General features: G+C 38.4%; 1 non-coding gene across 1 annotated transcript; it reads right to left on the bottom strand.

Moving 5' to 3' along the window:
* Positions 1 to 9,342: 9,342 nt before the first annotated feature.
* Positions 9,343 to 9,449, bottom strand: LOC141715347 (small nucleolar RNA R71). The gene has a single exon (XR_012572113.1). It is a non-coding gene; the product is annotated as a small nucleolar RNA R71 (small nucleolar RNA).
* Positions 9,450 to 14,822: the final 5,373 nt, after the last annotated feature.

Raw genomic sequence — 14,822 nt, 5'->3', positions numbered from 1 at the left:
GTGATAATTAAATTGGAAATCGCGTAAACAAAACCGTCATAATGCCCGATTTTTCTTAACTGTTCTGTTCTGAACTTTAGGACCTGTGAACTCAGTGTAAGATTCTAACCTTTTCCATGTTTAGATAGTTCATGTTACGAGCTTCGTTTTGATATGTCGTTCGCCTAAATCCGAGTTACGAGCGATGAGAAACGACCGTTTTAAGTAACGGCGTTTCGCGAACGAACCATTACCCCTCGCCTTACTTTGAAACATTAGTTAAGGTCCTTAAATGACTAATTGGATTATGAAAAAATTGTGTGAAGTGGGTTAGATGATTGGTAGGGTACTCGCGAAGGAATGTCCTTAAAACTCTTAATGGTTAATTTATTAAAAATGATGGAGCCGAGGATACTCGAGTGACTTAAGTGAATCGTTAAGCGCGAAAGCGAACGTTAGGACTCTAAATGGTTAAAGTCTAGTTTCTTAAGCGACCGAGGTTTAATTCTGACTTATGTTGTTGTTCATAGGTTGTCGGACCCACTCTAAGCTTAAGTCTATCCGGGAGCACTCAGGCAAGTTTTCTACCCGTTATACTGTTGTTGTGATGTATACATTTGTATATGCATTATCTTGTGATAGATGCATGATGGTTAATTAGCAAATTTTTGCGATATATATGCATGTGATATGGTATATATGCATGCTTGTTTCATATTCTTGATACATATATCTGTTGATTCAGTTGATAATACCTATGCTAGAGATAAGCGGTAAATTGCATATACCCTTAGTATAGGGGACCCAGAGGTGAACATTTTCTAAAACCGGGAGTCGATGCTCTCGAGTATAATATATATATATATATATATATATATTTATATATATATATGAATAGTTTTTAAAACTATGAATCAAATAAGGTTTATTCGATAACTTTATTTTATTAATGAATATTATTTTGAATATTCATTCGAGGGTTTATGACTCCGTTTATTTTATTAATGAATATTATTTTGAATATTCATTCGAGGACTTATGACTCCGATTAATTACTAATTATTATTCTTTATTTTATTAAGGAATAATGTGTCGATGATCAAACTCACTTTTGATTATTCAAATAAAGATAGTACTTTCGTATAAGTTTATCTTTGGTTATTTAATATTCATTGCAAGTATAAGTTTAAAACTTCTACTTCAATTATTTTTATATAGATTATTCTTTATGAGAATATTATTTAAATAATAATATTCAGATATTTCCTAAAATATTGGGACTGATTTATTTTATTAAATCAGCATCACTCCAAACATTCTTAAAAATGTTTTGCGAGTCTTCAAAATGATTTTAAAAGTTAGAGCGGATCCCAAAACTCATTTTTATATTTAAGATCCCCCTTTCGAAGGGGATTTAAATACTCGCTCAAAACCTGAGGGATCCGGCTCTGTGGTGTATTGTATATTCGCAACAAGGTTGCTATTTTTATAAAAGAATTTTTGATTACTTACACAACACTCGGGAAGTAAAATTCTTGGAACAAGTTAATCCATTAACAGGCATCGCCCGGGAAATATCGGTGAGTTCTCCTTTCCAACTAGATACGACTTCTTGGTGGAGCCGTATCAACAAGTTTCTACTTGGGGAAAGGGGGAACGAGCTTTACGTTTCAGAGTCATGGATTTCATCTGAACTAGGAGTGGCATAAGTGGTCGAGTGGCGCCGGCCCAGCCTTATTATATTGGCCCAAATGGCCCGGAAGTTCCGCTAAGACGGTCCATTCCTTAGGAGTCCAGTGTTCGGTTGACAAGTAAATCCGACAGGTTCTCCTCTACATGTAGAAAATGGTGGGGTTGCACTACTACGACTGATCATCATAAGTGGTCTTCCTGGCGCGGCAAACTCCCGTAATGAGTTCATCATCCAATTGGATATTTCTGCAACACTACCCAGAGCACTTCGATAGAAAGGCTACGGTTGGGCGATTGTTGAGTGTTGGCAGGGTCAAGTTTTCAAAATGATGTTTGCATCAAATGAAGTATCTCGTAACTTCATTTTATTTTGATGATATTTTAAAGATTGATTCTATACAAGTTTTGTCTTGTAGCTTAATCTATGGGATGAACTATTTATACATTGAACGGTGGTAGTTCAAGTAGTATTCGGAAAAGATATAAGTATATTGGAGTATCTTGTAACTTCATCTTTTAAACTTATATCTAGTTAATGATTGTCTTATGAATGACAAAGATTTTCAGAAAAATGTTAAGACAAGGTTAGATATATGAGATCACCTTGCAACGATATTTTTATACAGTTATAAACTGGAACTCTGTGTATATTATACATGTCAGAAGATTTCAAAGATTGTGAAAAGTATATATGTATATATATACTGAATATTTTGCGCGTTAAGATATCAGCTTGGTTCATTTCTTCTTGACCAAGACTTTCATGAGTACTATGAGAATGCTCATATATTGTTAATTATTATACATATTATTTCGGTGGGCTTGTTTCTCACCCTTGCTTTCTTCTTTCATCACACAACATCAGATAGCCAAGATGAACGGGACCAAGCTCCCAATTCGCGAGCGGATAGGAAACGTTCCGCAGTTTCCTATAGGCGTTGATGTCGCTGCAGCTGAGGTAGGAACTACCAATAGGCTAGGCTTTCAACTTTTGATGTACCAGACTTATGTATCTTTATCAATTATAATAATGGAAAAGAAATGTAAATTTATTCAGAAACCCTTTTAAGGTGTAATGGTATATAATTTTGGAATAAAATGACTCGTGTTATTTTTGGATATTCATCTCTGAGACTATAACTTATGGTGTGTGTGTTTATTGTGGGGTCACAGTACAGAGTAGTTGATTATTTTTTTAAGATTGGGTGTTATTAAGGGAAATGGAACTCGTGACAACCCGGATCCCCGACCCCGGATTTGGGGGTGTTACAATACGCTTTCAAATTTCAAAAGGTCGAACATATCTAGGACTCAGCTTCCCTTTCTTTCCGAACCTGGAAAATCTTTTCCACGATGACACTTTTAACAATACTAAATCTCCTTCTCCAAACTCCATGTCCTTTCTAGCTTGATCTTTACATTTCCTTTAACGATCCTGTGCTGCATTTAACCTTTTCTAAATAACCTTGACAACTTCCTTTGTTTGGTGCACCAGCTCTGGTCCAAGTATCTTATGTTCTCCTACTTTATCCCAATATACCGGTGATCGAAATTTGCATCCATAAAGAGCTTCATAGGGAAGCATTTCGATACTAACGTGATAACTGTTGTTGTAAGCAAATTCTACTAGGGGAAATGCTCATCCCAACTTCCTTTAAAATTAACGGCACAAACACATAACATATCTTCAATGGTCTGGATTATTCTTTCACCTTGGCCGTCAGTTTGTGGATGATAAGCTATACTCATATTCAACTTGGTTCCCAAACATTCCTAAAACCTTCTCCAAAATCTTGAACTTAATCATGGATTTTGATCAAATACAATAGACACATGGACTCCATGATGAACTACTATCTCTTTCAAATATATGTGAACCAACTTGTCCCGTGAAGATCTTTCATTAATAGGTAGAAAATGAGCTGATTTAGTTAGTCTGTCCACTATAACCCAAATGACGTCGTGGTTCGCTTTCATCCTTGGTAAGCCGACTATAAAATCCATAGCAATGTGCTCCCACTTCCACTCTGGAATCTCTAACGGTTGCAACAATCCACTTGGTCTCTGATGATCCCCTTAAATCTTTGACATGTATAAAATTTTCTAATCCATTCCGCAATCCCTCTTTTCATATCTGGACACCAATAATTCTCCTTTAAATCTCTATACATCTTGGTACTCCCTGGATGGATTGAATACCTTGAATTGTGAGCTTCTTGTAGAATTACATTCTTCAACTCTGCCACTGGTGGAATCCAAATTCTAGAAGAAAATCTGAGAATACCTTGATCATCCTTTTGAGTGCATAGCTCTTCTCCTACCAAACGATTGATATCCTGATCGATTATTTCTTCTTGACATTTCTTTATATTCTCTAATAACTCTGGCTGAAAAGTCATACTATACATCTTTGCTTTATTATGCTTGTAGATTCTGACTTCCAATTCCAATTTCTGAAAATCTTTATACAACTCTTCGGGTACTGTCACCATATTAAATCTTTCTTTTCTGCTTAACGCGTCTGCCACTACATTTGATTTTCCTGGGTGATAGTTAATCGTTCAATCATAGTCTTTAATCAACTCCAACCACCTTCGATGTCTCATATTATGTTCCTTTTGCGTGAATATATACTTCAAACTCTTACGGTCCATATAAATCTCACATCTATCTCCATATAGATAATGTCTTCAAATCTTCAGATCGAATACTATTACTGCTAGTTCCAAGTCATGAATAGGATACTTCTGCTCATGTGGTTTTAGTTGTCTAGACGCATATGCAATAAATTTATCATGTTGCATCAAAACACAACCTAATCCCTTATGAGAAGCATCACTATAGATTACAAACTTTCCTTGATCGTCTGGAAGTGACAAAACAGCTGTTGTGATCAATATCTTCTTTAATTCTTGAAAAATTTCTTCGCACTTCCTGTTCCTTATAAACTTCTCATTTTTCTTGGTAAGCTTCATCAAAGGTGTCGCAATCTTCGAGAAATCTTGAATAAATCATCGATAATATCCTACTAATCCCAAGAAACTTCTCACTTCTATTGGTGTTTTTGGCCTTTCCCAATTCATAATAGCTTCAATCTTTGCTGGGTCCACTTTGATCTATGTTCCCTAAGAATTGAACTTCCTGTAACCAAAACTCACACTTTAAAAATTTAGCATATAACTTCTCCTTTCTCAAAATTCCCAAGGCTATTCTTAAGTGCTCCGCATAGTCTTCCGTTGACTTCGAGTAGATCAAAATATCATCTATAAACACAATGACAAACTTGTCCAAATATTCCTTGAAAATCCTATTCATCAAGTCCATAAACGCTGTTGGGGCATTGGTCAATCCAAAAGACATATAAGAATTCATAATGATCATAACTTGTTCTAAAAATTGTCTTCGGTACGTCTTTAAGTTTAATCTTCAGTCGGTGATATCCGGATCTCAGATCAATCTTATAAAAATACTTGGCTCCTTTCAGCTAAACAAATAAATCATCGATTCGAGGTAATGGATAGTTTTCTTGATAGTAAGCTTGTTGAGTTCTCGATAGTCGATGTATAATCTCATGCTTCCATCCTTCTTCTTAACAAATAACACCAATGCCCCCCATGGGGACACACTGGGTGTAATCACTCCATTTTTTAATAACTCTTGTAATTGTTTTCCTAACTCCTTCATTTCAACTGGCGTCATTCTGTATGGGGCCTTCGATACTGGTTCTGTTCCAGGTGCTAATTCGATTGCAAACTCAATTTCTCTATCTGGTGGAAGTCCTGGTATCTCGTGTGGAAACACGTCTGGAAACTCATTTACTACTGTAATATCTTCAAGTTTTCCTGGCTCCTGATTTCTATCTATCACATAAGCAATATAATTATCGCATCCTTGTTGCAGTAACTTCTTAGCTTGAATCATTATTAAGAACTTCATTGCTTGCCTCTAACCTTTAAACATCACCACTTTCTCGTCCGGCGTCTTCAAAATTACCTTCTTGTTACGACAGTCTATTTGAGCATCGTGCTTAGATAGCCAGTCCATTCCTAGATATCGTCAAATTCCCCTAACTTAAATGGTATCAAGTCAGCACAAAACTTATTTCCAGAAATCTCAATCTCACAGTACGTACATACTTGATTAACAGATATACGCTCTTGATGTCCTAATTCTACACTCATAATCCCATTTAACAATTCAACTGGACAATTTAACTTATTAACAAAATCTTGAGAAATAATTGATCGAGTTGCTCCCGAATCTACTAAAACTTTGCCACATAAAGAATTCACAGTAAGCGTACCTGCCACAATATCAGTTTCCTGAATAGCATCCTTCACTGACATATCATACTCTACCTCTAGGAGGCTCATTCACTGCTGGAGTAGATCCCATAATTTTCAGTGCATTACTGATGGGAACTGGTGTCTTACAATCCCTTGCTATATGTCTTGGCTTTTCATACTTGAAGCATGTAAGCCCAATTGTTAGAACCTTTCCTGCTTGATTCCTGGTAGGTTGATCCTTATTTTTTGGCTCTCTGGATGGTTGATTATGGAACTCCATTGAATAGTGCCCCTTCTGGTTGCATCTATAACATACCACATTTAACTTATTACAAACTCCTCCATGTTTCTTCCCACATACCTGACATTCTAGTAAAGCTAGCCTCTGCTGATATGGCTGATTCCCGGTAGCTAGACGGTTTCCTTGTCCTCCGTCTCTTGAATTTTGCTTCTGAAATTAAAAATTCTTTCCTGACTGAAATTTGCCTTTCTTATGATTAAAATTTGGAAACTTTCCTGCTTGTGATTGTGCTTCATTTCCTTCAAACTTCCTTTTCGTACTCTCTTTCTCCTTCTGTGACATTTCACTTTCTGTCTCCACAATCATAACTTTCTGCACTACTCCTGGATACGTATCCAATTCAAATATATCTACCTTATCTCTGATCAATGGCTTAAGACCTTGCTGAAATCTCTTGGCTTTCTTCCTATCAGTGTCTACATATGATCGTACAAACCTGGACAATTCTTCAAACTTACTTTCATAATCTGCTACTGACATATTCTCATGTTTTAACTCTAGAAACTTCAATTCCATTTGATCCTGAACAAACTGAGGAAAATACTTTTCTAAAAACAACCCCTTAAATCTATTCCAAGCAATAACATCTGTATCTTCAAATGTCTTAACAGTTTCCCACAGTAGGTGGATTCATTCTTCAAATAGTAACTCACAAACTTAGTTTTTTGTTCCTCTCTCACCTTGACTAAAGCAAATGAATTCTCAATCGCTTTTAACCAAACTCTTGCTTCAATTGGATCTAAAGAACCTTTGAATTCCGGTGGATTTACCGCCTGAAAAGTCTTAAAAGTTACCTGGGAATTGGCCTGTTTCTGTTGTTGTTGAGTCAAGTTGATTGTTTGTTAAGACAAGATCTGAAGAATCTGGGCTACAGTTGGGTCTATGAGACCTGGATTTACATTCTGGTTATTGTTATCTTGGTTGTTATTATTGGTTTCTTCATTCTGGTTGGTAGAACGGGGTATTTCTGTTGAGTGGCATTTATGTCATCTTTATAACGCTCTGTAAAGCTTTGAATTGATGTTTTGTTCTCAAGTTATTTGTGTTTTTGATGTGTTTTATAGTGTTTTTGCATTTCAGGCTTATATCAGGAACTCAGGTGAATTGGCATTGATTTGATGCTAATTTGGTGTTAGGATGGTGTCAAAAAGATTGCTCATGAAAAGACCAACTCAAACCAGCATGAAAAGTAGAAGTTAGGATTTTCTCTAGAGAGACAGCGCCCGCGCTGTAGTAGCACACGGCCGCGCCAGGATTATAGAAGTGCAGCGCGGCCGCGCTGGTAAAGCGCGCGGTCGCGTCGGGTCGAATTCCAGGAATCCTGTTTCTATTCTGATTTTGATCCGAAGGACTTCTAATCTGCATGGGCTACTATATAAACATAACTTATGTTCATTTTTCATAACAAGACGTACCAGAGCTTAAGTAGAAGGCGTAAGAAGACCGTATAGCACAATTCAACCAAGAAGAAGAAGATCTAGTTTATTCTTGTGAATCTTTATTTTAAGTTATAACTTTGGATGCTATTTTTCTTATTTGTTGAACCTATACTCTTGTGTAACGTACTTGGTTTGTTATTTATTCAGTATAAAGACTATGTTTATTATACCATGCTTTCATCGGAACTCGCGTTGATGATGAGTCCGACTACGGGCTAATCGTTATCGTAGAGTTCTAGCGGATTTACTTATGAATTTCTTTAGTTAATTTATTTTGATGCCTTAGTGTGTGGTGATTGTTTGATATCCTAGTATTGGTTGTGCTTATTCATCTTATGTACGTCGCGAACTTGTAAGATAACGTGTTAATCTCTAATGAAGCGAAAGTGAATTTAGGGGTTTAGAACTTGCCTTGCTAGCATAGGTTCATGTAATTGATATGCATGATTCGTAGGTAATTTTAACCATCTTACTTGCCCTATGTAATCATGATAGATAACTTGTGCATTAAACCGTTATGTTGTCAAATTCTATAGACATATAGGGTCTTAATATAATTAGTGTATATTCAGCTTCTATCTTTTTTGTAGATGTCTGGTAGTATGGTATCCGTACAACGAAAGTTGGGGTTTATCAATTTTGTGTCATCTGATTAGTGTCATCACCATTGCATGCTAAGGTTAAGAACGAAAGGCTATTGAATGAAGTATTTAATGAAGTTAGAATCCCATGTTTGTGTCATATAGTATTCAACTCTTTTTATTCTCTGAGTTAATGTTCTTTAGTATAATCTCTTAGTTAATTGCAGTTATAAACAATCTCAATTTGTTATTCGACTTAGCATTGGATAATAACCATACCATTGTTGCATAAGTACATTGATTAAAATTAACTTAAACCAGTCCATGGGGGAACGAACTAGAATTAATTCTATATTACTTGCGATTATGTATACTTGCGTGAATATTAGCGTGTGTTCTCATCCTACAAGTTTTTGGCGCCGCTGCCGGGGACTTCGGTCTTAATTTTTAGCTTATGTATTTGTCATCAGTTGTCATTATAGTTCAGTGACTCGGAGATTGTTACTTACTAATTTCCTAGTCGTGTTTCAGGTACTCTAGTGAGCGTGTATGCATACGCGTTCTCGGTCTCGTAAGAGAACACTGGATCAAGCTGAGGAAGAAGTTGTAGTAGCTAAGGAAGTTTTCGAGGAAGTTCTTGTCGCGAAGAAAGTTGAAGAAGAGGCTCTTATTGCAATGGGAGAACCAGAGGCGAATCTGAAGGCTTTGATGGATTACTCTCAACCAAAGATTAATGATATTCATTCTAGCATAGTTCGACCAGCCATCTCGGCTAATACCTTTGAGATCAAGTCGAGCACGATTCAGATGATACAGAAAACAGTTCAGTTTGAAGGTTCTCCGACAGAAGACCCCAACATGCACATCGGAGATTTCATCGAGATCTGTGAGACTTTCAAGTTCAATGGATTTTCTGAAGATGCTATTAAGTTGAGGCTTTTCCCATCTCTCTCCGGGACAAAGCTAAGTGCTGGTTACATTCTCTATCACCGGGGTCTATCACCAAATGGGAGGATCTTGCTCAATATTTCCTAACTAAATTCTTTCCTATGGCGAAGACTGCTACGATCAGAAATGCACTTACTCAATTTGCTCAGGAATTTGGAGAATCTTGATGTGAGGCTTGGGATCGCTACAAAGAGATGCTTAGAAAGTGTCCTCACCATGGGATGCCTGACTAGATGATCATTAACTGCTTCTATAATGGATTGGGTGCTACTTCTAGACCCATGCTTAATGTAGCATCAGGAGGAGCCTTGTGGGCTAAAATCTATGATGAAGCTTATGAATTGATTGAATTGATGGCTGCTAATGAATACCAGGATCCTACTCAGAGACTATCTCAAGGTAAGGTAGCAGGAATTCTGGAGTTAGATACAGCTACTGCTATAGCTGCTCAGCTTAAGGCTTTGACGATGAAGGTGGATTCTTTGGCTAATTATGGAGTTAATCAGATCACTAGTGTCTGTGAGTTTTGTGCTGGTGCACATGATACGGAACAGTGCGCTATTTTAAGTGAATCAGCTTAGTTCGTGAGCAACTTTCAGAGGTCGCAGCAACCTGTGCCAGCCACCTATCATCCCAACAACCACAATCATCCTAACTTCAGTTGGAGCAATTCTCAGAATGCGGTTCAACAGCCTTATCAACAGTATCCAGCAAAGCAGTACAACCCTCTTGGTTTTCGGCAACCGCTATAAGCACCGAGACAACAACTCCAGCTACAACAGTCTAATGAAAAATCTGAATTGGAGGAGTTGAGTCTCATATGCAAGAGCCAAGCGGTTTCTATCAAGACCTTGGAAAATCAAATTGGACAAATTGCCAATGCCTTGCTAAATCGTCAACCTGGTACACTCCTTAGTGACACTGAAGTGCCTGGAAAAAGGGAAGCTAAGGAGCAGTTAAAGGCAATTACATTGAGGACTGGGAAGGTTGTGAATCCCGAACACTCTCAAGTTTTGGATGAAGAAGTTGTGGCTGAAGAAGAAGTGCAGAAGGAGGCTGAAGTGGAACCAAAGAAGACTACTGTTGAATACACTCCTCCTGAGGGTAATACAGGAGAGAAGCAGATCTATCATCCACCTCCTTTTCCTAAGAGGCTGTAGAAGAAAAGGCTGGATAAGCAGTTTGAGAAGTTTCTGGAGGTGTTCAAGAAACTTCATATCAACATACCTTTCGCTGAATCTCTTGAACAGATGCCTAGTTATGCGAAGTTTATGAAAGGTATACTTTCTCCAAAAATGAAGCTTGATGACTTAGAGACCGTTGCTCTTACGGAGGAATGCAGTGTTGTGCTGCAATAGAAGTTGCCTCCGAAGCTTAAAGATCTTGGAAGCTTCCTATTCCTTGCACCTTTGGAAATGTGTCATTTAACAAATGCTTATATGACTAGGGAGCTAGCATCAATCTGATGCCTTTGTCAATCTTCAAGAAGTTGGATTTACCTGATCCAAAGCCGACTTATATGACGTTGCAGTTAGCCGATCGTTCTGTTACATATCCACGAGGCATTATGAAGGATGTCTTGGTCAAGGTGGACTAACTCATCTTTCCTGCTAATTTTGTAATTCTTGATTTTGAGGAGGATAAGAAGATTTCCATAATCTTGGGAAGAACTTTCTTGGCTACTGGCCGAACCTTGATTGATATGCAGAAGGGTGAGCTTACTATGTGAGTGCTGGATCAGGATGTGACTTTCAATGTGTTCAATGCCATGAAATTCCCTAAAGAAAATGAGGAGTGCTTAAAAGTAAAGTTGGTCGATTCTGTGGTTACTTCAGAACTTGATCATTTGCTAAGGTCTGATGCCTTAGAAAAGGCCTTGTTGGGGAATTCAGATAGTGAAGATGATGAAGGTGATGAGCAGTTGCAATATCTGAATGCTTCTTCCTGGAAGCGGAAGATGGATTTGCCTTTTGAATCTCTTGGAATGGAGGAGATGAACAAATCTCCGAAGCGCCTCAAACCATGTATTGAGGAAGCTCCTACCCTTGAGCTTAAACCATTTCCTGGACACTTAAGGTATGCTTTTTTAGGTGATGCATCTACTTTGCCTATGATTATTGCATCTTACCTTTCAGGTAGTGAAGAGGAAAAACTCTTAAGGATCTGAGAGAGTTCAAATCGGAAATTGGATGGACTATAACAGATATTAAAGGAATCATCCCTTCTTATTTCATGCATAAAATTCTACAAGAGGAAGGTAGCAAGCCTACTGTTGAGCAACAGAGAAGGCTCAATCCAATCATGAAAGAAGTTGTGAAGAAGGAAATTCTCAAGTGGCAAGATGCAGGGATCATCTATCCCATTTATGACAGTTCTTCGGTGAGTCCAGTTCAGTGTGTACCGAAGAAAGGAGGTATCACGGTTGTAGCTTATGAAAAAAATTAGCTCATTCCTACTCGAACAGTCACGGGGTGGAGAGTCTGCATGGATTACAGGAAGCTGAACAAGGCCACAAGAAAGGATCACTTTCTTCTGCCTTTTATTGATCAGATGCTTGACAGATTGGCTGGGCACGAGTACTACTATCTTCTTGATGGCTATTCGGGCTATAATCAGATTTGCATTGCTCCAGAAGATTAGGAAAATACTACTTTCCTTGTCCATTTGGTACTTTCTCCTTCAGAAGAGTTTCTTTTGGTTTGTGTGGAGCACCTGTAACATTTCAGAGATGCATGATGGCTATCTTCTCTTACATGATTGGTCAGAATGTGGAGGTGTTCATGGATGATTTCTCTGTGTTTGGTGATTCTTTTGATGAGTGCTTGCAAAAGCTTGGCGCAGTTCTTAAAAGGTGTGTTGAGACCAATCTGGTTCTCAACTGGGAAAAATGTCATTTTACGGTGCGACAGGGCATTATTCTTGGGCACAAGGTCTCTTGTAAAGTTCTTGAAGTGGACAAGGCCGAGGTGGGGGTTATTAAAAATCTTCCTCCACCAATTTCTGTTAAGGGAGTTAGCAGCTTTCTTGGTCATGCGGGTTTCTATAGGCGGTTCATCAAGGACTTCTCTAAACCCTTGTGTAATCTTTTAGAGAAGGATGTCCCGTTCAAGTTTGATGACGAGTGCCTAGCTGTTTTTGAGTTCTTGAAGAAGAGTTTGATCACGACACCTGTCAAAACTGCACCTGATTGGAATGAACATTTTGAGATGATATGCGATGCAAGTGACTATGTAGTTGGAGCAGTTCTTGTGCAGAGAAAGAACATATTTCATGTGGTATACTATGCTAGTAAGACCCTCAATGGTGCTCAACTGAATTATACTACTACTGAGAAAGAACTATTGGCCATTGTCTACGGTTTTGAGAAGTTTTGATCTTATTTGCTTGGGACGAAAGTGACAGTTTTCACTACTCACATTGCGATTCGATATCTCATCTCGAAGAAGGACTCGAAGCCTAGATTGATTAGATGGGTTCTTTTGCTTCAGGAATTTGAATTAGAGATCAAGGACGGAAAAGGTCATGAGAATCAAGTCGCTAATCATCTCTCTCGTTTGGAAGACCCATGTGCAATTTCACAAGATAAGACATTGATAAATGAGTTTTTTCCTGATGAGCAGTTGTTTGGGGTACAAGAAGAATAACCATGGTTTGCAGACATTGTGAACTAACTTGTGAGTAATATCATGCCTCCAGACTTGTCTTATACTCAAAGGAAAATTTTACTTCATGAGGTGAAGTGGTATATGTGGGATGAACCATATCTATTTAGGCAAGGAGCTGACCAAATTATCAGGAGATGTATTCTGTAAAGAGAAACGAGGGGGATCTTGCGAGACTGTCATTCGACTATTTATGGAGGCCACTATGGTGGAGAGAAGACATCAGCTCGTATCCTTCAAGCGGGATTCTTCTAGCCTACATTGTTTAAGGATGCGCATCACTTTATTTTGAAGTGTGATTGATGCCAGCGTGTGGGTAATATGTCTAAAAGGGATAAGATACCTCTTAATGTGCTTCTCGAGGTTGAGGTCTTCGATGTTTGAGGAATTGACTTCATGGGGCCGTTTGTCTCATCTTGCAATAATCAGTATATCTTGTTGGCGGTCAATTATGTGTCGAAATGGGTTGAAGTTAAGGCTTTGCCGACAAATGATGTGAAGGTAGTGCTTAATTTTCTTCATAAGTAGATATACACACGATTTGGGACTCTAAGAGTCATAATCAGTGACGAGGGATCGTATTTCTGCAATCGCAAGTTCACTGCTATAATGCAAAGGTATAATGTGAATCATCGCAGTGCTACAGCCAACCATCCTTGGACTAATGGTCAAGCTGAGGTGTCTAACAGAGAGATCAAGCATATTCTAGAGAAAGTGGTGTGTCCATCAAGGAAGGATTGGTCTTTGAAGCTTGATAAAGCTGTTTGGGCGTATAGAACAGCATACAAGACTCCGTTAGGACTGTTGCCATTTCAGTTGGTTTATGGTAAGGGGTGTCATATGCATATGGAGCTCGAACATAAAGCATATTGGGCTTTGAAGAAGTTGAACCTTGATTTGGATGCAGCTGGTAAAAAAAGAATGCTTCAATTGAATGAACTCAACGAATTTTGACTTCAGGCGTATGAAAATAACAAAATGTATAAGGAAAAAGTCAAGAGGTGGCACGATAGGGATCTGGTACTTAAATCGTTTGTGCCAGGGCAACAAGTTCTTCTGTTCAACTCTCGTCTTCATCTTTTTCTTGGAAAATTGAAGTCGGGTTGGTCCGGGCCTTTCATAATCAAAACTGTTGTTCCGCATGGAGCTGTGGAGATTTTTGAGACTAATCCAGGCCAAGCGTTCAAGGTGAATGGACAGAGGTTGAAGCACTACTATGAGGATACGGCAAACCGTGAGGTGGTTAGTGTCGTTCTATTGTCTAATTGATCTCGAGATTCTACGTCAAGCTAACAACGTAAACCTAGCGCTTCTTGGAAAGCAACCCAAGTTTGTTGTACATTAGTAGATAGAGGAAGAAGAAAAAAAGGAGAAAAACACAAAAAAAAATAGAAAAACAGAAAAATTCAGTGGCAACAACAATAGCACGGCGCGCCCGCGCTGTGAAGCGGGGCGGCCGCGCTGATTTGACAGAAACTGCGCGCCTGCGCTGCCTAGCGGGGCGGCCGCGCTGGATTAGCAGAAGCACGGCGCGGCCGCGCTAATGTAGCGCGCGGCCGCGCTGGGTCCCTGATTCTGAAAAAAATATATAAAACAGAAATTTGGGAATTTGAAGGCAAAATCAATTCCTAACCGAATTTTACTCTCCCATATTTCCCTCTCCAAATCAAACCCATTATTCCCATTATTCCCATAATCAATTCCCACTTCTTTTCCATAACTAATTCTCTCCCAATCTTCTATATATACATACACTTATACACAACTCCTCCATAACTTCTCAAACTCAAAAACACACAAATCTCTCTTACAAACTTCTATTCTCTCAAGCTTATTCAATCTCAATGGCACCAAAAAGACAACGAACCCAAGTTAGCAGCAACACCACTATAATAACCCCAATTTTTGGAATTTTTGAAACCCTGATGAATAGT

This window comes from Apium graveolens, chromosome 3 (assembly GCF_009905375.1).
Source record: "Apium graveolens cultivar Ventura chromosome 3, ASM990537v1, whole genome shotgun sequence".
Taxonomy (NCBI): Eukaryota; Viridiplantae; Streptophyta; class Magnoliopsida; order Apiales; family Apiaceae; genus Apium; species Apium graveolens.
Note: the sequence above shows the minus strand (reverse complement) of the source record. Positions and strands in the feature narration are given on the sequence as shown.